The 23,822-nt window shown below is 34.8% G+C and overlaps 1 pseudogene; it reads right to left on the bottom strand.

The window, feature by feature from the left end:
• Positions 1–13,515: 13,515 nt before the first annotated feature.
• LOC127541486 (putative elongation factor 1-alpha-like 3) lies at positions 13,516–14,231 on the bottom strand (annotated as a pseudogene).
• Positions 14,232–23,822: the final 9,591 nt, after the last annotated feature.

Genomic DNA, 23,822 nt, shown 5'->3' with positions numbered 1-23,822 from the left:
CAAAGAAAAAGAAAGGGAATCGGACACAAGCCCAACAAGAATTCCTGGAAGATCTAAAAGTTATTTTCAAAATAAATTAGAATAATAGAGGGAAAATTGAGTAAATATATGAAAATAAAGGAATATATCTTTTAGTACTGTGGATAAGGAAAGAGTTCATGACCAAATAAAAGATGTGATTGTGAGAAGTAGTTTCGCTGATCTCAAATATATATGGAACTGAATCAAATTGGTAAAAATAAGAGCTGCTCCCTAATTGATAAATGATCAAAGGATATAAACTTTCCTTTTTTTATTATAGATCTTTATTTACAAGATATATGCATGACCTTTTTTCAGCATTGACAAGTACAAGACCTTTTGTTCCAACTTTTCCCCTTTCCCCCCATCCATTCCCCCAGAGGGCAGGTTGACCAATGCATGTTAAATATGTTAAAGTATAAGTTAAATACAATATATGTATACATGTCTATACAGTTCTTTTGCTGTGCAAAACAAATTGGACTTTGAAATAATGTACAATTAGCCTGTGAAGGAAATCAAAAATACTTGTGGAAAAAAATAGAGGAATTGGGAATTCTATGTAGTGGTTTATAGTCATCTCCCAGAGTTCTTTTGCTGGGTGTAGCAGATTCAATTCATTACTGCTCTATTGGAATTGATTTGGTTTGTCTCATTGTTGAAGAGGGCCACATCCATCAGAATTGAGTATCATATAGTATTGTTGTTGAAGTATATAATGATCTTCTAGTCCTGCTCATTTCACTCAGCATCAGTTCATATAAGTCTCCCTAGGCTTTTCTGAAATCCTGCTGTTCACTTCTTACAGAACAATAAGTATTCCATAGTATTCATATACCACAATTTATTCAGCCATTTACAATTGATGGGCATCCACTCAGTTTCCAGTTTCTGGCCACTACAAAGAGGGCTGCCACAAACATTCTTGCACATACAGGCCTCTTTCCCTTCTTTAAGATCTCTTTGGGATATAAGCCCAGTACTAACACTGCTGGATCAAAGGTTTATGCAGGGTTTGATAACTTTTTGAGAATAGTTCCAAATCATTCTCCAGAATGGCTGGATGTATTCACAATTCCACTAACAATGTATCAGCGTCCCAATTTTCCCACATACCCTCCAACATTCTGCATTATCTTTCCCTGTCATTCTAGCCAATCTGACAGGTGTATAGTGGTATCTCAGAGTTGTCTTAATTTGCATTTCTCTGATTAATAATGACTTGGAGCATCTTTTCATATAGCTAGAAATAGTTTTAATTTCTTCATCTGAGAATTGTCTGTTCATATCCTTTGACCATTTATCAATTGGAAAATGGCTTGATTTCTCATAAATTAGAGTCAATTCTTTGGAAATGAGGCCTTTATCAAAACCTTTGATTGTAAAAATATTTTCCCAGTTTATTGCTTCCCTTCTAATCTTGTCTGCATTAGTTTTGTTTGTACAAAAACTTTTCTGTAATGGGCTGAGGCTCGAGTTGATGCACTGAGGTCCCAAGCACGTGAGGCTAAATAGTAATTGGACCATACTCTATTAATAGATATACTTGGAGAAAGAATGGCCTCCACCACTCTTTGTGCAAGTCCTGATGTGTTGTTTAGGAAATGACGATTTTGGTGGGTGGAGGCAGGGGAGTGGAAAGAGAAGCAGAAAGAGAGACTGCTGGTTGGCTTCTTGACACAGCTGCTCGCATTGCTATCACAACCCCCCTTTACCTCCAATCCCTCTTCACCTGCAATCCCCTTCATCTCTGCTGTCTGGCTTCCTGTCACAGCTACCCATATTGCTATCGCAGTCCCCCTTCACCTCAAAAGGAATAAAGATTGAAGGTTTTCCCCTTAACCTGAATTCCTGACTCTGGCTGATTTTAAATACGTGGTCATAACACTTTTCAATTTGATATAATCAAAATTTTCTATTTTGTGACCAATCATGATCTGTAGTTACTCTTTGGTCACAAATTCCTTCCTCTTCCACAGGTGTGAGAGGTAAACTATTTTATGTTCTTCTAATTTATTTATAATCTCATTCTTTATGCCTAGGTCATGAACCCATTTTGACCTTATCTTGGTGTACAGTGTTAAGTATGGGTCAATGCCTAGTTTCTGCCATACTAATTTCCAAATTTCCCAGCAATTTTTGTCAAACAGTGACTTCTTATCCCAAAAGCTGGAATCTTCAGGTTTGTCAAATCCTAGATTATTAAAGTTATTGATTGTTTTGTCCTTTGAACCTAACCTATTCCACTGATCAAGTAGTCTATTTCTTAGCCAATACCAAATAGTTTTGGTAACCACTGCTTTATAATATAATTTTAGATCTAGTATAGCTAGGCCACTTTCCACATAAATTAAGTCTGATCTAATCAACTAGAAAAATATTAAGTGCTCTTGGATTGGATGAGCAAATATAATAAAGATGACAATACTACCTAAACTAATCTATTTATTTAGCGCTATACCAATCAAACTCCCAAAAAACTATTTTGATGACCTAGAAAAAATAACAACAAAGTTCATTTGGAAAAACAAAAGGTCAAGAATTTCAAGGAAATTAATGAAAAAAAAAATCAAATGAAGGTGGCCTAGCTGTACTAGATCTAAAAAGTATACCATCATATTATCAGCAAAGAATTTGGTTTCCTCATTATCTACTCTAATTCCTTTAATCTCTTTCTCAATTCTTATTGCCAAAGCTAGCATATCTAATACAATATTGAATAGTAATAGTGATAGTGGGCAATCTTGTTTCACTTCTGATCTTATTGGGAATGGTTGCTGTTTATCCCCATTACATATGATGCTTTCTGATGGTTTTAAATAGATGCTATGCTTACTGATGGTTTTTAATAGATGCTACTGATTATTTTAAGGAAAGGTCCGCTATTCCTATACTCTCAAGTGTTTTTAATAGGAATGGATGTTGAATTTTATCAAATGCTTTTTCTGTATCTATTGAGATGATCATATGGTTTTTGTTAATTTGATTATTAATATGATCAATTATGCTAATAGTTTTCCTATACTGAACCAGCCCTGCATTACTGGTTATAAATCCTACTTGATCATGGTATATTATCCTGGGATGATTTTCTGTAGTCTTTTTGCTACTATCTTATTTAAGATTTAAATAATAAATATAGCATCAATATTCATTAGGGAGATTGGTCTATAATTTTCCTTCTCTGTTTTCAACCTACCTGTATGTCTGTGTCATAAAAGGAATTTGGTAGGACTCCTTCAGTCCCTATTTTTTCAAATAGTTTATATAGCATTGGGCTAATTGTTCTTTAAATGTTTGGTAGAATTCACATGTAAATCTATCTGGTCCTGGGGATTTTTTCTTAGGGAGTTGATTAACAACTTGTTCTATTTCTTTTTCTGAAATGGGACTGCAATTTACTTCCTCCTCTGTTAATCTGGGAAGCTATATTTTTGAAGGTAGTCATCCATTTCACTTAGGTGATCAAATTTATTGGCATAAAGTTGGGCAAAATAACTCCTTATGATTGCTCTAATTTCCTCTTAATTGATGGAAAGTTCTCCCTTTTCATTTTTAAGACTAACAATTTGATTTTCCTCTTTCCTTTTTCTAATCAAATTTACCAAAGGTTTATCTATTTTATTGGTTTTTTCATAAAACCAACTCTTAGTTTTATTTATTAATTCAAAAGTTTTTTTTTTACTTTCAATATTATTAATTTCTCTTTTTAATTTTAGACTTTCAAGTTTAGTATTTGATTGGGGTTTTTTTAATTGGTCTTTTTCTAGCTTTTTAAGTTACAAGCCCAATTCATTGATCTCTTCTTTCTCTATTTTATTCAAGTAAGCCTTTAAGGATATAAAATTTCCCCTTATTACTGCTTTGGTTGTATCCCACAAATTTTGGTATGAGGTCTCATTGTTGTCATTATCTTGGGTGAAATTATTAATTGTGTCTATAATTTGCTGTTTCACCCAATCATTCTTTAAGATGAGATTATTTAATTTCCAATTACTTTTTGGTCTATTTACCCCTAACTTTTTGTTGAATGTAGTTTTTATTGCATCATGACTGAAAAGAAAGCATTTACTGTTCTGCCTTCCTGCATTTAATTTTGAGGTCTTTATGTTCTAATACATGGTCAATTTTTGTATAGGTTCTCTGAACTGCTGAGAAGAAAATATACTCTTTTCTGTTACCATTCAGTTTACTTCTAAGATTTATCATACCTAATTTTTCTAATATTCTATTTACCTCCTTAATTTCTTTCTTATTTGTTTTGTGGTTTGATTTATCTAATTCTGAGAATGCAAAGTTGATATCTCCCACTATTATGGTTCTGCTATATGTTTTTTCTTCCAAATCTCTTAACTTCTCCTTTAGAAAGTTAGATGCTATGCGACTTGGTGCATATATGTTTAGTATTGATAATGGTTCATTGTCTATGCTACCCTTTAGCAAGATATAGTTTCCTTCCTTATCTCTTTTAATTAATCAATTTTTGCTTTTGCTTGATCTGAGATAAGGATGGCTATGCCTGATTTTTTAACTTCACCTGAAGCATAATAGATTCTGCTCCAGCCTTTTACCTTTACTCTGTATGTATCTCCCTGCTTTAAATGTGTTTCCTGTAAACAACATATTGTAGGGTTCTGACTTTTCATCCAGTCTGCTATCCATCTCCGCTTTATGGGAGAGTTCATCCCATTCACCTCATTCACATTTACAGTTAAAATTACTAATTCTGTATTTCCTGCCATCTTATTATCCTCAGATTATGCTTTTCTTTTTCTTGTCCTCTCCTTACCCCCTTTCCCAGTATTAAACTTATGGTCACCACTTGCATCACACAGCTCTCCCTCTTTAGGATCCCTCCCTCTCCCCTTTCAATCCCTTTTCCTTTCTTGTACCCTTCCCTTATTACTCTTTTCCTTTTCCATTTTCCTCTCCCACTTTAATGGGTTGAGAGAAGTTTCTCTATAAAACAAATATGTCAATTATTTTCTCTTTGAGCCAACTCTGATGAGAGTAAGATTCACACAATGTTCCCCTCCTGTCTAAATTCCCTCAGATATGTTAGATTTCCTTTTCCTCTTCGTGGGATGTAATTTCCCTCTTTTTATCTCCCCTTTTCTCTTTTTATGACACTATCTCCTTTCCATTTCTACTTCCCTTTCTTATGCTATATCAGTAAAATCAAATTATACATGTACTCTTTATGTATATGCACCACAGAAACACAGTTCTCAAGAGTTCTTTTTACCTTTTTCTGTTTCTCTTGAGTCCTATAGTTGGAGATCAAATTTTTTGTTTAGATCTGGTTTTTTCCCTTAGAAACAAATGGAATTCATCTGTTTCATTACGTCCATCTTCTTCCATGGAAGAAAATGCTTAGCTTAGTTGGGTAGTTTATTCTTGGCTGCATTCCAAGTTCTTTTGCCTTTTGGAATATCAAATTCCAGATCCTTCGATCCTTTAATGTGGATGCAGCCAGATCTTGAGTGATCCTTATTGTGGCACCTCAGTATTTGAATTATTTTTTTTCTGGCACTTTTAATATTTTTTCCTTAGTTTGATAGCTCTGAAATTTTGCCACAATATTCCTTGGAGTTTTTATTTTAGGGTTTTTTCAGAAGATGTTTGGTAAATTCTTTCAATGCCTATTTTACCTTCTGATTCTATTACATCTGGGTAGTTCTCTTTGATGATTTCCTGTAAAATAGTATCTAGGCTCTTTTTTCCATCATAATTTTCGAGAAGTCCAGTGATCCTCAGATTATCTCTCCTAGATCTATTTTCCAGGTCTGTTGTTTTTCCAAGTAGATATTTAACCTTTTTTTCTATTTTTTTATTTTTTTGTTTTTTTTCTTGACTGATTCTTGATGTCTCAAAGAATCATTCATTTCTATTTTTTCAGTTCTGATTTTTAATGAGTTATTTTCATCATTAGCTTTTTTTTTAAACTTCTTTTTATATATGTCCAATTGAGTTTTTTAATGAGCTGTTCTGCTCTATGGAATTTTTTTTCCATTTCACTAATTTTTTTTTTTTTTACTGTGTTATTTTCTTTTTTCCAATTCACAAATCCTACTTCCTTGGGAGTTCTTTATCTTTTCCAGTTCACAAATCTTACTTTCTTGGGAATTATTTATCTTTTCCCAATCACAAATCCTGCTTTCCTGGGAGTGCTTTACCTTTTCCAATCCACAAATTCTGTTTTCCTGCACTTCCTGGAAGTTCTTTACCTTTTCTAATTCACATTTCAGGAAATTGTTGCTCTCTTGCATAGCTTCTCTTTCTTTTTCCAATTTTTCTTCTAATTCTCTTTTAAGATTCTTTAAAGAGACCAGGTTACATCCCCTTTGAGGTATTGTCTGGAGACTGTCTGCTATTAGTCTCCTCTGGGTTGAAAACCTGCTCTCTTTCTGTATAGAAGCTATCAATGGTCCATTTGATTTTTTTACTCATTTTTAAAAAGTCTTTAGGGTTTTCCTTCAGGGCAAGGAAGTTACCAGCTTCCTCTGCAGAGCAGGGATAGGTGTATGGACAGTAGCTGTCCTGTCAATGGGCTGCAAAGCAGGAGTGCTCTGGGAAGAGCTCCACACTGGAAGTGACTAGGCCTGGGTACCACTGCAAGACTGCGGAAATGCCCTGCTAGGAGCCCTGCTGTGAGGATTAGCAACTGCCTTGGGGATAGAGGCTGAGCAGCAAAAGTATCACTTCTCCCCACAAAAGAGCACTTTGAGTATTAGCAGTTGCCCTATCCCTCATGGCACCATAAGTGTCTCTGCCTAGGGAGCATAGTGTAGCTGGGGAAATTCCACTGCCCCAGGCTGAGCTCCCCACTGTGCAGATTAGAGATAGCCCTGGGCTGTGCCCCCTGCTTTGCAGATTTTAAAACCCCTGCTGCAGAATGCCACTACAGAACTGTGTTATGGTCTGTGCTGAGTCTCTTCCGGTCCTGGGTGGGCACAGTAAGATCCTGTTAGGCTCTGGCTTCCTTCAGAGTACCCTCTACCCTAGGCTCTAATTTCTCTGCTGGTACACTACTCCACAACCTTCCAAATATGGAGGCCACCTCTGCTCCCAGTTCTATCCCTTCCTGCACTGGTCTGCTCCCACTTCTCAGGATAAACCTTTTTTGGTGCTCTTCCAGATTATCTTCAGCTGGTGGGTTGTTGCACTTCCAATCTTCATGAATTTTGCAGTCAAGCACTATTTTTGAGGTTGGTTTTAAAAATTGGTAATGAGTATATGAGAGGAGCTTAGAAAGTCATGTGTGCCTTCTCCACCATCTTGGTTCCACTCCACCAGGATACAAACTTTCAGAAGTAATCAAAATTATGAGTATTCATATGAAAAAAATGTTCTACATTACTATGAATTATATAAATGCAAATTAAAATGACTGAAATACACCTCATACTTAACATGACAAAAAAATTATAAATGCTAGAAAGAATGTGGGAAAATGGGGACAAAATATTGGTGAGATTATAAATTGGTCCAATTATTTGGGAGGTCGATTTGGAGCTACATTCAAAGGGTGTTAAAAGTATGAGAACTGTTGGACTCATATTACTGTGCCTAGTTCTGTTCTGTATTCCCTAAAAACATATGAAAGAAATAAAGAAATGCACTATCTGTATAAAAATATTTAGAATACATCTTTTTAAGGTGATAAATAATTAAAAATGGAGGGAATGCCCACCAATTGTAGAATGGCTGAACAAGTTGTGATAGAAATGATGAGCATAATAGTTTCAAAAAAGCCTAGGAAAACTTTTATGAACACAGTGAAGTGAGCAGAACTAGGAAAACATTGTATATAGTATTAGTAATATTGTAATGATGTTCAAAAGTGAGTGAAGTGAGCAGAACTAGGAGAACATTGTATTTAGTGATAGAAATATTGCAATGATGTTCAATCTGTGAGGGATTTGGCCACTCTGATCAAGATAATAATGTAATTCAAAAGGACCCATAATGAAAAATGCTATCTATCTCCAGAGAGAGAACTGGCAAACTCTGAATATAGATTGAAGCATATCTTTTCACAGTCTTTATTTTTTTGGATCTGTTTGTTGGTTTTTCTTTCTTGCAAGTATTTTAATCAAATTCTGGATGGGAGATATAAATACTCTGACACAGAATCAAAGCACATAAAACAATATAAAAATTTTTGTTACATTCAAAATTACCAGAAATTTTTCAGTTTTAATCATGGAAGATGAGTTATCTGGAAGACCTGATTTCAGTTTTCACTCTGATCAGTACTTTTTTGAGTAACTTTAATACCAAATAAAATAATTAAACCTCAAAGTGCCCCAGGCATTGTCATTGAGTATAAGTTGCTGAACAGTTTATGATTTTCATTGGTACAAGGAGTTTCCCACATTCTGATGTCTGAATGAAAAAATAAAATATAGAAACACATGAACTAGCATTATTGAAAGTGATAAAGTATATGTGGATTGCAATTTACATTAGTAAAGGAAGTACTCACATTGATAGGTACTTATAAATCCATGGAAGTATCATAATATATCAATAATCTAAAAGATCCAATTTTTCATTTTGATCCTCTTCATGGTCAAAGTTTTTAGTTGCTAGTATCCTGATAGTGATAAAGTATCCTAATAAGCATAAAATAAAAATAAGGCAACCATGATACAGTGGAAAGACAATGGCTTTGGGAGTTTAAGGAATTGAACTGAAATCTCAGATTTGCCACTTGTTACCTATGTAGCTTCAGGCAAGTCATGTAACCTTTCTGGATCTCAGTTTCTTCCTCAATAAAATAGAGTTTAAGACTTCATCTCTGGCCTTGTAGATAGGAGGAAGCATTCACTTTTCTCTTCTCTCAAAATTCCAAATTTATTTTATAAGCAAAATTTACAAAACAAGGAAAACCAAAATCATTTCAAATTCCACTCCTACATAAGGCCTTCCTTGATGCCCTAGGTTCTAGTGAACCCACAGTTAATTTTCATTTGTTTTACATATGTTGTGTATTTGCTCATCTCCATATCTATTATTTCTGCCATAGAATATGTTCTCTTGGAAGATCGAGACTATTTCCATCTCCATCACCAACACTTAACACAAAGTCTGGTACATAATAAAAAATTAATTATTGAGAGCAAAGTGAAACAATGAAAAGGTCACTCACTGTGGAGACAATGGACTTGGGTTCAAATCTTGACTCTGATATTCCCTAGTTGTGACCATGGGCATATCAACTTGGATACTTGACAACTCCACTGTGAAGACTGGCATAGAAGAGGAAAATAGATCATACATAGAAATTGTGGCTCATGTACAGTAGAAAAAAATATTGTACTCAGAATCAGGAAATGTGGGTTCTAAGTTTGTCAATACTAAATAAATACTATTACCAATATGAACTTGGGGGAAAGTCCCTTAATTTCTTTATACCATAATTTTCTCATTCATAAAATGAGAGGGATAATCAGATGAACTTTTAAGATCTTCTATAGTTGTAAATCAATGATCCTATAAAGTTTCTTAAGCTTAGTTTCCTCATTTACAAAATGAGAAGATTTAAAGTTTATAGCTTCTAAGATTCCTATCAAGTTTAGCTCTCCAATTGACTTAAAAATCATGTCTATTCCAGACTTTCTGTAGCTTTAAATTTCAAATGCAAAGCTTATCAGAAAAAAAAATTATAAATATTCCCTTTGGAAAAAGTGATTATAAGCTAATGCTGAATGCCTATAAACTGTTGCTGGTCAAACACTCTTTTTTTTTGTTTGAAACATCATTGGGTGCCATCAGAGACTAAACAATTCTTAGCCATATTGGGGTATGCAGAAATCTTCCTTTCAGGAGTATCTCCCAAATACGTATTTCATTAGTCCTCTTTTAATTATAAAGAGTCGGGGATTTATGTGTTCTTCTTATCAGAAATATGTGTTGCCAAGCCAATCAAAATGAAGATATTATTTGAAATAAATTAATCACTTGTAAGGTTATATTGAAACAAAGTGGATTACCATTGATTGGGGAAATAGCTAGAAGTAAGGTATGTAAATGTAATAGAACATTACATTCTATTAAAAAATGATTGAGTATTAGAAATTCAGGGAAATATAGGAAAATTAGTAGGAACTGATGCAGAATGAAACAAACAGAACTAAAGGAGTATTACACATTATTCCAACTTTTTAAATGAAAAGATCACTAAAAAGAAGGAAATCTCTGAGTAACTGAAAAAAGAATGGAGATCCCAGAGAAGAGATAATATAACATACCTCCTCAGCTCCTAGTAGACTTGGGGAACTACTAGGACAAAATTATATATCCATTATCAAATGTGGTCACCCTATCAGATACTTTCACTGATTTTTCCCTGTGTCACAATGAAGAGACTAATTGAGGAACTAAAATGATATTGTATAAACATAAAAGACATCAATAATTCCATTTAAAAAAAAGAAATACATCACATAACTATACCTATAACTTGTATCACACATATAATCTTGTAGTTTTCAGAGTTTGTGGTGTTTTGGCCAGTCTTCACATTTGTTTTCACAGGACTACTGGGAATTTTTTGAGCTCTGAATTTCTTGGATAGTCTGGGCATTTAAAGAAAAAAAAATAAAGTACAGAGAATTATGAAGGAATGTAATGATGTTGAAGTAGTCTCAAAATATTAAGACAAAAACAAGCAAATTCTTTTTTTTTTAAGTTTTTTTATTTAATAATTACATTATATTGACACTCATTTCTGTTCCGATTTTTTTCCCCTCCCTCCCTCCACCCCCTCCCCTAGATGGCAAGAAGTCCTTTATATGTTGGATATGTTGCAGTATATCCTAGATACAATATATGTTTGCAGAACCGAACAGTTCTCTTGTTGCGTAGGGAGAATTGGATTCAGAAGGTATAAATAATCCGGGAAGAAAAACAAAAATGCAGATAGTTCACATTCGTTTCCCAGTGTTCTTTCTTTGGGTGTAGCTGCTTTTGTCCGTCATTTATCAATTGAAACTCAGGTCTCTTTGTCAAAGAAATCCACTTCCATCAAAATATGTCCTCATACAATATCGTTGTCGAAGTGTATAATGATCTCCTGGTTCTGCTCATTTCACTTAGCATCAGTTCATGAAGGTCTCTCCAAGCCTCTCTGTATTCATCCTGCTGGTCATTTCTTACAGAACAATAATATTCCATAACATTCATATACCACAATTTACCCAGCCATTCTCCAATTGATGGGCATCCATTCATTTTCCAGTTTCTAGCCACTACAAACAGGGCTGCTACAAACATTTTGGCACATACAGGTCCCTTTCCCTTCTTTAGTATTTCTTTGGGATATAAGCCCAATAGAAACACTGCTGGATCAAAGGATATGCACATTTTGATAATTTTTTGGGCATAATTCCAGATTGCTCTCCAGAATGGTTGGATTCGTTCACAACTCCACCAACAATGCATTAGTGTCCAGTTTTCCCGCATCCCCTCCAACATTCATCATTATTTTTTCCTGTCATCTTAGCCAATCTGACAGGTGTGTAGTGGTATCTCAGAGTTGTCTTAATTTGCATTTCTCTGATCAATAATGATTTGGAACACTCTTTCATATGAATGGTAATAGTTTCAATCTCATCCTCTGAAAATTGTCTGTTCATATCCTTTGACCATTTATCAATTGGAGAATGGCTTGATTTCTTATAAATTTGAGTCAGTTCTCTATATATTTTGGAAATGAGGCCTTTATCAGAACCTTTAACTGTGAAAATGTTTTCCCAGTTTGTTGCTTCCCTTCTAATCTTGTTTGCATTAGTTTTATTTGTACAAAGGCTTTTTAATTTGATGTAATCGAAATTTTCTATTCTGTGATCAGTAATGGTCTCTAGTTCATCTTTGGTCACAAATTTCTTTCTCCTCCACAAGTCTGAGAGATAAACTATTCTATGTTCCTCTAATTTATTTATAGTCTCGTTCTTTATGCCTAGGTCATAGACCCATTTTGATCTTATCTTGGTATATGGTGTTAAGTGTGGGTCCATGCCTAATTTCTGCCATACTAATTTCCAATTATCCCAGCAGTTTTTATCAAATATTGAATTCTTTTCCCAGAAGTTAGGGGCTTTGGGTTTGTCAAACACTAGATTGCTATAATTGACTATTCTGTCTTGTGAGCCTAGCCTTTTCCACTGATCCACTAATCTATTTCTTAGCCAATACCAAATGGTTTTGGTGACTGCTGCTTTATAATATAATTTTAGATCAGGTACAGCTAGGCCACCTTCATTTGATTTTTTTTTCATTAGTTCCCTTGAGATTCTCGACTTTTTATTGTTCCATATGAATTTTGTTGTTATTTTTTCTAGATCAATAAAATATTTTCTTGGAAGTCTGATTGGTATAGCACTAAATAAATAGATTAGTTTAGGGAGTATTGTCATCTTTATTATGTTCGCTCGGCCAATCCAAGAGCACTTAATATTTTTCCAATTATTTAAGTCTGACTTTATTTGTGTGGAGACTTTTTTATAATTTTGCTCATATAATTCCTGACTTTCCTTTGGTAGATAGATTCCCAAATATTTTATGGTATCAACAGTTATTCTGAATGGAATTTCTCTTTGTATCTCTTGCTGTTGGGTTTTGTTGGTGATGTATAAAAATGCTGAGGATTTATGGGGATTTATTTTGTAGCCAGCTACTTTGCTAAAATTATGAATTATTTCCAATAGCTTTTTGGTAGAATCTCTGGGGTTCTCTAGGTATACCATCATATCATCTGCAAAGAGTGATAGTTTGGTTTCCTCATTGCCTACTCTAATTCCTTTTATATCTTTCTCGACTCTTATTGCCGAGGCTAGTAAAAACAAGCAAATTCAAAGATGCCATGTTAACTCCTACTCTTGTGTGAGAAAATTTTTTTTGTTTTTATTGGTTTTTCTATTGTTATTGTTGTAGTTGTTTTGATTTTTATTTTTTTCACATTAATCTGGGGATTTTCTGACATATTTTTAGTCAAGCTGTTTCCATTTTAAAATTACTGACATTAAATGGCTGCAAAATAAATGCTCCACAAAAAAAAAAAATATTCCTTTCCTTCTGAAGCTTTTATGATGCATTGTATTCATTAGCCAGTCTTTTATCATTAAACCTAAAAGGTCAATTGAGACAAGCAGTTCTGAGATCATTTTTCCACCATTGACTAAAACTGGGGTGGCAGGTGTTATTATGTTTAATCTAGTCAGATTTTATGACCTTGTTCAGCTCCAGCAGACTTCTTGTCAACTGACTTTATGACACCAACTACAGTGGTCTGCCCAATATCATGAACAACAAAATGACTCAGGGGAGTATAGTCAGAGAAACATTCTACACATATGGGTTTGCCTGGAACCATGCAAATGATGCCCCATCAACAAAATTCAGAAATTTAGGGTCATATCCCAGCTTCTTGCTAGAATGATGATCAAACTTCATCAGTTCAACAGACTTGTAAGTAATGTGAATGGTGGTTCAGACTAATGATCTAGGCAGTGAAGCCCCTGCTTCAATGTCATCACCAGTCACATCACTATTATCATTGAAAGACACAGTCTTGACTTTGAAACCAATGTTATCCCAAGGTTGATTCTCACTCAGACTTTCATGATACATTTCAACAGATTTTACTTCAATTGTAACATTGGTTGTAATCTTGTCTGGTTTAAAACACCAATCTTCACATAGCCAATAAATACAATATCAATGCAATTAATCCTGTAGAAATCTTACAGGGGGGTTGTCAGTTGGTCAAGCTAGTGGCAGGATGCAATCTATAGCTTCAAGCAGTATAGTTTTATTGGCATTGCCATTCTTATGAATGATTATTCATCCCTTGAACCAAGGGTTTGACTATTATCACCATTTCAAATAGAAATTGGCACAAAAGTTACTGTGTCAAGGTTGTAGCCAATTTGCTTAAAACTGGTATCATCTTCCTTGACAATTTCTTCATATCTCTTTTAGCTGTAGCAGGACTGAGTTGAATCCATTTTGCTGAAACTGAAAATCACATGTTTCACATTGAGTGTGTAGCCCAGAGGGCTAATGGGTGAGCCCATTCTTTGAGGAATGAACTTCAAATTCACTAACACAGGAATAAGCACGATGGCACAATCAGCCTGAGATGTTCCTGTAGTTATATTATTGATAAAGATTCTGTGTTCTAGAGCAACAGGAATGGTCACATATAATGACAAGCAAGATGATTTCAGAAAAACATGGAAAGACATATAAAATGATGTATAATGAAGGAAATAGAACCAGGAGAATGTTGTGCATAATAATCAAAATATTGTTTGATGAAGAACTGTGAATGATTTATTCTCAAAAATTTCATGATCCAAGATAATTTCAAAGAAATAATGATAAAGCATGTTATTCACCTCCAGCAAAACAATTGATATTGTTTGAATGGACTGAATCATATGATTTTCCATTTTCTTTTTTCTTTTATTATCTTCTTGTACAAAATAACTAATATTAAAATACTATCCATAATTACACATGTATAGCCTATATATAATTGCTTACCATCTTACGGGGGAAGAGAGGTGAAAGAAGGAGAAATAGAATTTGAAAGTCAAAACTTTAAATAAATTTTTTTTTAATTTTTTAAAACAATGAAATTGGAAAATATTTTAAAAATAAAATACTGTAAAGCATGAAATGAATGTCACTATATATGTGTATATATATATATATATATATACATGTATATATACATGCATACATATATACATTAATATTCCCTTAAACAACCTAACCTATTCATCAAATTATTCACATACTATGATCTACTCATCCATCCTAAGCCACATACAAACATCATACTCTTGGTTTTACCAAAAATTTTTCACTTTAATGTTCATATACCTTAAATTTCCCTTATCTGATCATAATCTGTTGTCAATTCACTACTTCTTCTGTTCTTTGGCCACACTATAACCTTCAGTCCTCCACCCCTTCAATTCTTTCTCAGATCATCATTCTTACACTGGCAACACTCTTTGCTCTTCTTGGTTTTGATTAGATTTTTGCCCTGACAAGCTTCAACTTTGAAAAACTTCTCAATGTCTGTCATTTTGACTCCTAAACACATGCTGCTGAACAAAACAAGAGAAAATCAAAAAAGTTTTGCTGCCTGGACCCATTAAAATTTTATTTCCCATAATTTTAACTGAACCCTTACTGCAGCAAAGCAGTCCTTTTATGACTTCTGAATTGATTCAGTGCTTAACCTTTTTTTACTTCCTCAAGTTTTCCATGACTCCCCTTTATTACTATTTTTCCGATAGAAAATCTGATTTTATATTATGCTGGGAAAAGAATGTAGCTTAAATTTGGAACTATGCTCAAAAAGTTATCAAACCGTGCATGCCCTTTGATCCAGTAGTGTTACTACTGGACTTATATCCCAAAGAAATCTTAAAGAAGGGAAAGGGATCTGTATGTGCAAGAATGTTTTGGGCAGCCCTCTTTGTAGTGGCCAGAAACTGGAAACTGAGTGGATGCCCATCAGTTGGAGGATGGCTGAATAAATTGTGGTATATGAATATTATGGAATATTATTGTTCTGTAAGAAATGACCAGCAGGATGATTTCAGAAAGGCCTGGAGAGACTTACATGAATTGATGCTGAGTGAAATGAGCAGGACCAGGAAATCATTGTATACTTCAACAACAATACTATATGATGATCAATTCTGATGGATGTGGCCCTCTTCAACAATGAGATGAACCAAATCAGTTCCAATAGAGCAGTAATGAATTGAACCAGTTACACTCAGCAAAAGAACTCTGGGAGAGGACTGTGAATCACTACATAGAATGGCCAATCCCTCTATTTTTGTCCACCTGCATTTTTGATTTCCTTTACAGGTTAATTGTACACTATTTCAAAGTCCGATTCTTTTTGTACAGCAAAATAACTGTATGGACATGTATACATGTATTGTATTTAATTTATGCTTTAACATGTTTAACATATATTGGTCAACCTGCCATCTGGGGGAGGGGGTGGGGGGAAGAAATGGAAAAATTGGAACAAAGGGTTTTGCAATTGTCAATGCTGAAAAATTACCCAGGCATATATCTTGTAAATACAAAGCTATAATAATAATAATAAAAAAGAGTATTATCCCCCAAAAAAGAATGTAGCTTGTTACCAAGAATTCCCCATCCTTTGTTCTTCAGATTACATCTGCCTGACTTCAGCCATTATCTCTTCTTTCATCCTTGTTTCATATGAAAAGGTGGCCTTTCTCTTTACTTAGGCAAACATCTCTACTTTCGAGGTGATCCCATTCTATTACTTTAAATCCAGCAAACTGCTTCCTCTATCATCCTTACTGTTTCATTAATCTTCATTCTTTTCCTTTCTACAAGCAGCTTCCCTTTTGCTATGAACAACTTCATAACTCTCATATTCTCAAAAAATTCTCACTTAATGCATCCAGCTTCACTATCATCCCATATAGCTTCTGCTTTTGTAGATAAACTCCTTATGAAGATCATCTCCAACCTTTTGTCATAGACTTCATATTGTAATAGAGAAAACAAAATCTGTAAATCTCTTCAATCTAGCTTCTGAATTTTGACATTGTCAATCATCCTCTTATCGTTTATATTCTTGGGTTTTCATAACATTGGTCTTTTTCAGGTTCCTTTTTTGTTCTCTTTCACTAGATTTTAATTTAGGTAGTAGCCATTGTTGTGACTGGATTTTAACAAAAAAGATAAACTGAGGCAGAATTTTGAGTAGGACAGTATTTATTAGCATAGGCATACTAGCTGCCAATAAATAGGTTAATAGAATACCTTCATCAATGCCAAAGATCCCCAAGCAAGAGAACAGTTCCCATTAGATAGGCTTTGGGGAAGTACAGAAGAAAGAATAAAAGAGAGTAGATAACGCAGAATTAAAGCCAAAGTTATTGGTTACAGAAATGAAGAGAATTATATGATTGGGTGGAAGTTTGACAAGTGGGGTCAGCAATTACTTCCTTCTTTTCTCGGGAGACTAAATAGTATTCTCTGAGTCCATGTGAGAGATAGTTGCTCAAACTTTTGGACATTCCAGATGTATTTGAAGGTTAACTTAGTGGAACTTAGTTTCTCACACATTCTCTAAGGTTAAACTCCCTGAGGCAGGAGAAGTAGAATTTTAAAATTGATCCATTATAAACTAGCTGAATTCTGAACTAAGTTTGGAGACATAGAATCATGCCTAATGTAGTTACAAAGCAAAATCAATTACTTGTGAATACAATCAATAAGAAAATTATACAGAAACAATGTTAATCTCATCAATCATAGGCAATCCCAAAGTCTTTGTCAAGATTATTCTTTTATTTTCCCTCTTTGCTATTTCTTTTGATGATCTCATGAATTCCCAGATTCAAATGTCTTTATACAAATGATTTTCAGAATTATTTGTCAAGTCCTAACTTCATTCCTGACCCTCTATGTCCCATATCCAACAGTTGACTGAACATCTTCAACACTGCATTCCGTATATTTCTCCTAAAACTCTCCCTTATATATTACTTTAAAAAATCATAAAACATGCTACCATGCTCCAAATAATCCAGCCTCAAAACCTATGTGTCATCTTGGATTACTCATATTCTCTCTATCTTCCTGACCATTCTTTATTCAGAGAATCATCTTAAAGTCATCTTAAAGTGCCAAGTCTGACCATGCTACCTCCACTATCATTCCATTTAAACAACCCCATTGGCTCACTATTACCTTCAGGATCAAATATAAAATTTTCAGTTTTAGCTTTTAAAGCCCTTCCTGGCCTCTTCCAGGGTAACTATTGTTTTTCTTTTTAGTTTTCATACATATTACTCCCCAATTCCTATCACCAACCTTATACTCTATCATCAAGTAACACTGTCTTCCTTGCTGCTCTTCAAACATAGCCTTCTATGTCCCAGCTTCAGGCATTTTCCCTGGCTACTCTCCATGTCTAGAACTCTCTCCTTCCTTATTTCTGCCTCTTGGCTTCCTGCTTTCATTCAAGTCTCCCCTAAAGTCTTACCTTCCGCAAGAAACTTTTCCTCATTTCTTTGAATGCTAGTGCCTTCTCTCTGAGATTATCTCCATTTTATTGTATTTAACTTTGCACATAGCTATTTATATATTGTCTGCCCACTAAGAATGTAAACTCTATGATATTAGAAATCATATTTTTGCCCTTCTTTGTGTTCCTCAGCAATGCCTGGAACATAATAGTCGCTTAATAAATACTTATTGATTTTGTTGTCAGTTTATTTGATTTATTATGGATTTATTATGACTGATTCCAGTCTCTGTGTGGAAATTTTATTAACTAATAGGAATTATATATTCAAAAATAAATAAGTTTTAAAGAGTTTCTTGGGTCTCACAATTAGCATTTTTCAGAAGGATTTTAATCCAGATCTCCCTGCCATTTAGGACAGCTATTTCACAAAATAAACAATTCAAATTTCCAAAAATCCTTTCTCAAAGAATTCATTATTTATGTCCTTGTCCATTAAATAGCATCACCCCATTCGGCTTTGTCTTACCAAAGAATATCTCTGTTGCTACCAGGAAGTGAAAGCTTCTGATATCACTGAAGCGCATTACATATTTTCCTGTCTTCTTAAATAGAATATGTTTGACAAATCCTCTTCCAGGTTGTCATTGTAAACATTAGTTATTTTCACATTTGGTCACAGACACTTCCTAGCTATGTGATCCTGAACAAATCACTTAATTTCTGTCTCAGTTTCCTCAATTGTAAAGTAGGGATATCAATATCTCTTTCATAGAATTGTTGTGAAAAAATAAATACATAATATGTATAAACAAGTTCTTAGCAAAGTGCCTGGCAAATAGTAGACACCATAAAAATGTTCATTCCTTCTTTCTTCCTATATTAGGCTAAATGAAATTCAATTATGTTCTCAGGAAGCCCCAGATTGCAATGTCATTAGAATCATTTTGCATAACTTAGAAGTCCCTGCCCCTATTAAATTGTTTCACTTTATTATAAATTTTAATTTATCCATGAGTTTTGTCCCCACCAACCTTTAACTTCCCTCCCTCCAGGAGAATATAAGCTTTTTGAGAACAGAACTTTCTCATTTTTTCTCATATCCTCCATATCTAGCACAGAGCTGGACACTTAAGAATATGTTTCATAAATATTTGCAGGATTCCATTGAATAAATTTTCTGAATGACAAATTTTCTGAATTTTTTGAATCACAAAATCAACCCAGATGGATTAAGCTCTGAACCAATTTTTAATGAAAGAATTTGAGATAATTTCTATCTATAGAACAGAAGTTACTCAGAATATAATATAATTCTTTACATATCAAATTATTTCTTCTTTGATGTACAAAGAAAACAATTGAATGGACAGGAGCTGATGAGACCACCAAGAGAGGTAATCTAGAATTAGAAGCAAAGGTGGCCTGAGACAGAACCTATCTATATTCAGGGAACCTGCTCTAAAGATCCATCAAAGTAGAATGAGAAAAAGTGCTTAGGTGAATAAGAGAACAGAGAGAATAATATCATGAAAATCTACGAAGGCAAGAGTATCTATGGAAATAAGATGACCAACAGCATTATTTGCTAGAGACAAATCAAGAAGGATGAGAATTGAGGGGGGAGAGAGATTTAAGAGATCACCATAATTTCAGAGGGAGCAATTTTTTTTTTTGAATTTTTAAATAACTTTTTATTGACAGAATCCATGCCAGGGTAATTTTTTACAGCATTATCCCTTGCACTCATTTCTGTTCCAATTTTTCCCCTCCCTCCCTCCACCCCTTCCCGCAGATGGCAAGCAGTCCTTTACATGTTGAATAGGTTACAGTATATCGTAGATACAATATATGTGTGCAGAACCGAACAGTTCTCTTGTTGCACAGGGAGAATTGGATTCAGAAGGTATAAATAACCCAGGAAGAAATATAAAAATGCAAGCAGTTTATATTCATTTCCCAGTGTTCTTTCTTTGAGTGTAGCTACTTCTGTCCATCCTTGATCAATTGAAACTGAATTAGCTCTCTTTATCGAAGAGATCCACTTCCATCAGAATACATCCTCAAACAGTATCATTGTTGAGGTATATGATCTCCTGGTTCTGCTCATTTCACTCAGCTTCAGTTAATCTAAGTCTCACCAGTCCTCTCTGTATTCATCCTGCTGGTCATTTCTTACAGAATAATAATATTCCATAACGTTCATATACCACAATTTACTCAACCATTCTCCAATTGATGGGCATCCATTCATTTTCCAGCTTCTAGCCACTACAAACAGGGCTGCCACAAACATTTTGGCACATACAGGTCCCTTTCCCTTCTTTAGTGTCTCTTTGGGGTATAAGCCCAGTAGAAACACTGCTGGATCAAAGGGTATGCACAGTTTGATAACTTTTTGAGCATAGTTCCAAATTGTTCTCCGGAATGGCTGGATATGTTCACAATTCCACCAACAATGTATCAGTGTTCCAGAGGGAGCAATTTAAGCTGAATGATGAGATCAGTATCTAGATTTCAGAGGTTTTAAAAGAATGGGAGGAAAGAAAATAGAGGCACCATCTGTAAACAGGTTTTTTTTTTCCCAAGACCTTAAATGAGAAAGGGAGGAGAAATATGGAGCAGTTATTACTAGGGATGGTCAGTTGATTTGTGAATTTGATCAAGGAAACATAAATCTGTTTATCAACAGTAGAAAAAGCAGTAGATTGTTGTTGTTTGATCATTTTAGTCATGCACAACTTTTCATGACCCCTTTGGGGGTTTTCTTGGCAAAGATACTGGAGTGATTTTCCATTTCCTTCTCCAGCTTATTTTATGGATGAAGAAATTGAGGCAAACAGAATTAAGTGACTTGCCCAGTGTCTGAGGCCAGATTTAAATTCAGGAAGATGAATCTTTCCGACTCCAGGCTAAGCACTCTATCTACTGTGTCACTTATCTGCTCTAGCTAGTAGATAGGGAACAGTTAAAGAGAAAATGAGTACTAAAGAAAGGAAAAGATGCAGAAGAAGATGGGGGAAAATGGAGATCAAAGATACACAATGAGGGATTTACTTTGATAAGGAGAAAGTCCACCTCTTCATAAAAAAATGGAATAAAAAATGAAATGATGAGGGCAAGATATCTCAGTGGTGTCAAAGGAGAAGGGGAGAAAAGGGAACTTTCAGCAAATTGTTTCAGTTTTCTTAGGAAAGTATGATATAAGGTCCTCAGCTGTGTGGGTAAGTATTCTAAAGAACTTAAAAATAAATGAAAATGTTAGAAATAGCATCTGTGTTGGGATGATAGAAAATTGATTTGGGAGGTATAAAAGGATTGCTTTGCTGCTTTGTTCATATAACATAAATTTGTAGCAGAACCAGCCAGCACAGCTTTGTGATTTCCTCTAGATTGGTTTAGCAATGTGTGAAGGGGAGTGGCAAAAATCCAGGGTTGAGATTTGTTAAGGTATGATCTTCAAGAGAATAAAGGGACAAGAAACTGGTTTAAATTATAAAGTATGATACTCAGATAATGAGATAAGAGCCAGGACAGAATGTAGCTATTGCAAAACTGATGATTTCAGAAAGAACTGAGGTATCAAGAAATTGAAGTGAATAGCATGGATGAAAAATGGCTACGTATTGAAGGTAGAGAAAGAAATGAAATAATCAAAGGTTATGATCAGATAAAGGAATCTCAGAGTTCATGAACATGGAAGTAGAACTCTTATGGACAATGGCAAAGACATTTCTGTCTAGCTGCCTGTGCATAGTTGAGATGGGGTGAAGAAGTTGGTAATGAAAAGTGAATTGATTACAGAATTAGGAGATTAGGCTATTTGAAGGATTCTTAATATGGTCTTTTATATTTAATCCCCCTGTAAGAGGGTATAGATGTGCTGGTCCATCTAGGAACCCTACTCCAGGCTGCTAGGGCCACTGTGGCCCTAGTCTTCGGTGCCCACCTGAATAAACACAGAGATGAGCCAATTGGGAGGTGCAAACAGTCTGTCTTTATTCAATCATCCTCTCAGTGAGGTAGCAGGGATGAAGAGAGTGAGTTCCACTCAGAGCTGTCTATGCTTCCTCTCTTCTGGGATTACCTCTGCCCACCCACTCAGCACTGCCAGAGGAAGGAGGTATGTGAAGTGAGATTGCTCCCAAGAAGAAGATCTAGCAAGAGGACATACCCCTCACCACCCCAAGGAACCTATAAAAGTTTCTATAATTCCTTCAAAGTACAACCTCCTGTCTCAGGGGCCAAGCCCCTTTTTTACGTCCTGGGCCCGCCCTGCTCAAACTGATGTGGCATACGGGCTACGTGGCATATCTCAAAGAGAGAGGAATTCCTTTAATACATAAATTGGGGGAGGAAAACTTCGAGCCAAACACTGAATTCATTGAGGAAAGAATGAATTGGAGATCAATAGGTAATATCTGCCAAGATCTGAATTGGATAATAAGGATAATAAGCAAAGAAACAGAAGTTGCTGAGTGATGGTGCTAGAGGGAGATTCTAGATATAGCAATAGAAAGTAAGAATTATAACTCACTCAATCTGTTCAACTATTCATGGAAAGGAAGGTTATGAATGCATTGATAACAAAGATGGAAATGAAACTCAGTGAGTACCAGAAGATGAAAGCAATGAAAAATGAAGAGGTTTAAGATGAAAACAAGTATATTAATTATGAAGCAGGCATAACTTTGGAAAGGCAGATAGATATGAAGAAGAGACATTAAATGGTGGGTAGGTAAAGGTTAAAGAGGATTTAAATAAGGGATTAGGTGATTGAGAATGAAGAATAAGCTTTGTACAGTGGTATAAAGGAGTTTGGAATCACTGAGATGGAGAAAATGAGAGAGGGACAGAGTGGAATTTGCTCAACCTTTCAGAATGCAACAACATGAAAAGGGATGACATTTTTTATTGTGAAGTCCAAGAATCCTGCCTCATGGAGGGCAGGAGCAGGTGAAAGTATGGCATAGGGATATCTGGTCAGAAGGCTTTAGGAGGTGGTTCATTGGAAAGGACTGTGGGTGAAAATCAGGCCCCAGCTTGATAGAGAGCTCAAGAAACTCACTGGGAAAGCCCTGAAAGAAACACAGAATCTAGAGGTAAGGACTTGGGTGCCCTACTGATGTAGTGCTTGCTAAGTATCATAGAGGATTTCTTCCAAAGGAATCTTTTCTATAATGGAGAAACAAGAAAACAAAACACTTTCTTCTCAAACAGGAGAAGCCATCAATGGAAAGCCCCTGACTCTGCAATGGAAAAATTTTCTGAGAGCCATCTATATCCAGAGAGAGGATTGTGGGAACTGAGTGTGGATTACAATATAATATTTTCACTCTTTTTGTTATTGTTTGCTTGCATTTTGTTTCCTTTTTCATTTTTTTCCTTTTGATCTGATTTTTCTTCTGCAGCAAGATGATTGTGGAAATATGTACAGAAGAATTGCACATGTTTAACACATTGTATTACTTGACATCCAGGGGAGGTACAAAATGGGTGGGAAAGAAAAATTTTGGAACACAAGGTTTTTCAAGGGTGAATGTTGAAAATTATCTTTGCATATATTTTGAAAAGAAAAAGTTTTAATGATAAATAGAAGTTGAGAATCAAAAAAGAAAAGGTCTCTGACCTCAAAAGAAAAGAGGCCCAGGGATATAAATTCAGAAATAGTTTAATTATTATTAGACATTTTTTCTTATTAGAATAGACTAGACCACCATTTTTAAGAATTTTTAAATATCTGAGACTGGAT

This window comes from Antechinus flavipes, chromosome 6 (assembly GCF_016432865.1).
Source record: "Antechinus flavipes isolate AdamAnt ecotype Samford, QLD, Australia chromosome 6, AdamAnt_v2, whole genome shotgun sequence".
NCBI classification, from domain to species: Eukaryota; Metazoa; Chordata; class Mammalia; order Dasyuromorphia; family Dasyuridae; genus Antechinus; species Antechinus flavipes.
The sequence above is the reverse complement of the archived record's forward strand: the minus strand, read 5'-3'. Positions and strand labels throughout refer to the sequence as shown.